The sequence below is a fragment of the Nicotiana attenuata genome, unplaced genomic scaffold (genome assembly GCF_001879085.1).
Source record: "Nicotiana attenuata strain UT unplaced genomic scaffold, NIATTr2, whole genome shotgun sequence".
In the NCBI taxonomy this organism is placed as follows: Eukaryota; Viridiplantae; Streptophyta; class Magnoliopsida; order Solanales; family Solanaceae; genus Nicotiana; species Nicotiana attenuata.
Window position 1 is genome coordinate 150,739 of NW_017670473.1, and position 3,786 is coordinate 154,524.

General features: G+C 35.6%; 1 long non-coding RNA gene across 1 annotated transcript; it reads left to right on the forward strand.

Annotated features, from left to right (window-relative positions):
* Nucleotides 1-1,267: 1,267 nt before the first annotated feature.
* Nucleotides 1,268-2,361, forward strand: LOC109239928. The gene is made up of 2 exons (XR_002069982.1): nucleotides 1,268-1,609; nucleotides 1,996-2,361. It is a non-coding gene; the product is annotated as an uncharacterized LOC109239928 (long non-coding RNA).
* The last annotated feature ends 1,425 nt before the right edge of the window (nucleotides 2,362-3,786 follow it).

Genomic DNA, 3,786 nt, shown 5'->3' on the forward strand with positions numbered 1-3,786 from the left:
TAATTCTGGGCCAAGCATGTGACCTAATGGCACAAATTTCCCACACTATCTCACCCCAGTCCAGCCCAGACCCATTTAAAATCCAGTACACCCCACCAAATGACCAAAACGACCCTGTTTTGGTCACAGTTGATCTCAGCCGTTCATATCTCCCAATCCAACGGTCTGCAACTAACTGTCCTTCCCCCTTTTAACTGTCTGAAGCCACCCCCCCCCCCAACCCTAGAGACTTCTCCCAAAACTCACCCCCTCACCTCTCTCTGAACCTCCGCCATTGGTCGCCGACGGAAATCGCCCACGGCGGCGGCACTGCTCCAAATAACCCCAAAATTTTACCCTACAATCCCCATCTTCTCCTCTTTCCAAACATCCCAGCCTCATTCCCCAATCCTCACTAGAACTCCCTAAATTTCAAATCTCAGAAACCCTAGAAACCTAAATTTTTCTTTTTCTAATTTCTTTGGAAAATTCACTTGTTTTGACCTAAAATTTATATTGGTAAATTGTTCTTAACGAGAACAATTGATTAATGTTGGTTTTAGTTCATTTCAAAGCCACCAGAATCCATTCAAGTTTTGTTGGTCGACCCGTTCCTTTTTCCAATTCGGCAGGTATAACTTCCCTCATTGTCTCCCTTTAGTTTCAGTTTGTTTCTTCATATTCATCTCCCTCTTCTTCTTTTATTTTGATTCTAGTTCTTATTATTTCTTCTTATTTCTGTCTAGGAATTGGGTGTTTAAGTTGTTTTGTATTAGTTTTTTACAATAGATTCTAATATTTAAATAATCAAGTCGATTTAGGATTAGTATGTGTTTTATATGCCTATTTAATAGTTTGATTACATGTTAATTAGTTTATTCGCATAAGTTGTTAGTTTAATCAATTTTGACTTAACTAGGTACTAAAATAAGTTATTTGTTAAATGGTTTGGTTTTTGCATTTTTGCTTTTGTTCTGATCCATATGATCCTTTTTAGGGTTCATTTGTCATTAACCAAGTTTAAGGGGGCATTTGGAATTAGAATTAAGCAGAATCTTTTTCTTTTAACAGCTGGAAAGTTATAGAATAGAGAAAAGGGACCAAAATGCAATAAGATGATGAAGTTAGGTTAAATTTGGGTTAAAAGGGGTCAATTTGAGAAGTTAAAGGGGTTAGAAGAATAGGAAGGAATTTCTGGAATTGGACAGCTGTCCATTTCAGTTGCAAAAGATGTTATTTCACTGATTTTTAGGGAGCTGGCTGGCAGATTCCCTGAGACTCTCTCTCATTCCCTATCATCTTGCACTCTCACACTCTATAAAAAGTACCCAACACTCCTCACACACACACATTAATATCTGTATATTCACTCACAAAAAAGACACGGGAATTTCACCCTAATTTTTGCTAAAAAACACACTCCAGTTTTTCTCTAAAATCTGATACATTAACTCAACTCTCAACTCTCACGGAGTTTTGGGAAAGAAGACAAATTTGTTGGGATTTCATTGGTACCTTAAGCTGTTAAAGTTGCAGTTCGCTGGTTCTATTTGTTCCTGGATCTGTTTGAGCTTCTTTCTCCATTTCTATTGCCTTTATTTGGCTGTTTCAAGCTTGTTTCCAGCTTTAGGTACACATCTGTAAAACTTGCATTTCTTTTAATGGAGTGACTGAAGCTTGTTCGTGCTATTTCTTACTTCTGCTATGCTTCTATTTGATTACGATAGACTAGACATGTAAACTCATGACTTAACTTGTGTATGTTTAGTTTGCTTGTGATAGATGGGTTTAAAATCATGCTGATTACTGTTAAATGTGCGTTTTTCTCTTTGTTGATTCGCCTATTTGATGAACCTATTTAATTCTGCAGTTCCACTATAATTCATGATATTAAATCCTCACTCGTGAACTTCCTGTTCAAAGTTAGTTCGTATTAGTTATCTAGTTGAGCCATGCTTATTCACTAATCAGATTTGAAGTATGCTTGTGTCGTATTTTGGGGTTTTTTCATTGCAGGAGTTTAATAATTTGGCAATTGTGACCACCAGGTTGTCACAATTGTGAATTGAAGAATACAAACCCATGCCAAGCAATTCAAATGTCTTAATGATCGTTTTTTCTCATTCCCTATTTTCTTCTGAACGAATGTTTGATGGTCATTTGATAGCTAGTCCACTGTTGATCAAAAAATAAAAGATTTAGAGGTCTATAGTAGCAGATTTGGCCACATGTTGGCCTGATTTGCAGTTGACAACCTAGGTGAAGTTCCACTTTTGGTTTGTAGCTGTTAAGCACACATTGGAATTAGCATTGTGTAAAATTCATTTTTAAGTTCTCATCCATGTAATTAATTGGATCATTTAGTTAGGTTGTTTTTTACTATGATTCCACTGTTCGATGCTGTTGGGCCATGGTTGGTAGCCCAGATTTATTTTTCTCCTTCATTCTCTTTGTTTTTTTTCTCGAATTTAAATCAAGATCATTTACTGTGAATGTATTTGGGCCAGTGGATGTATTTACAAGCCCAACTATTAAAATCCTTGATAACCTGAAAGGCAGGCTGTTGTGAGAATTGGGCCCTTCAGTTAAGCCCTTTCGCATGCCTTATTCGAATCTGCCAAATGCCGGCGGATTAATAGGATATAATATTACAAGATTTGTCCTGGCCTCAATTAATTCATTCACTAATAATTTAAGGCATCCACTGAGTTTAGTAACGCCTGAACATTTTTCAAACACATGAGCAAATCAATTAGGAATTAATCAATACACAAGTTTAGTTTAGTTAATTTAATATCTTGTCCATAATGAACTATTCACGATATGGACCTTCACGCTTAGAAAATTAACTGACCATCAATATTTGTATATTAGGCGCGCTTTTAATCTATTATCGTGATTATGTATATGTTCGTGTAACATAATCATGGTCTCCCACACAAATAAATCAAAGTACCCGTTCGCGCGTCTTTGGCAAAACAATTTTAATTAATAAAGCGTGATTAATTTTGTACACGTACGCGTAACAAGATTTTAGCGCCCCAAATTAAATGGATTTACACACATGTAATCTGTTTCAAAGATTAAATCCATAAGCCCCCTAATTAAAAGCGGTAAAAGGTAAAATGCACATAGGTTACGTAATTCAAATTATTAATTAAGTCAGGTATGATTAAAGCGACCGTGCTAAAACTACGGAACACGGAAATGCCTAACACCATCTCCCGGGTTAACAGAATTCCTTACCCAGTCTTCTGGTTTTCGCAGACTTTCAAACAGAGTCAAATTTTCTCGATTTGGGATTTAAAACAAACCGGTGACTTGGGACACCATAAATTATCCCAAGTGACGACTCTGAAATTGAATAAATAATCTCATTTCGATTAATATCACTTTAAGTGGAAAAACTCCCCGTTCCCTTCGGAAAAAGGAGGTGCGACACATTTTGTTAGAGAAAATGACAAAAAGGGTCTCTTATGATTGCGAGTAGGTTTTAAAAAGCCCCTAAAATATACTTTTGAACAATTTTGGTTCTTTAAGTTTGTGACCAGGTTTATATTTGTCCCTTAAATATATTATTCATGGACAATTTTGGTCCTCTAAGTTTCCAAAAGTAAGTAATTGTTTTATCTTTGTCAATATTTAACAAATTCTAAATGTTAGATTTAACAATAATTATGATTTTTCTTAAACGAGAACTATGATTAAAGTCTTGTCAAATAACATTAATTACAGTATTAAAACTGCACCACACATTAAAGCTGCAAAAGCTACGCTTCCAAAGTGAGTTCGTGCTACATATTTCTT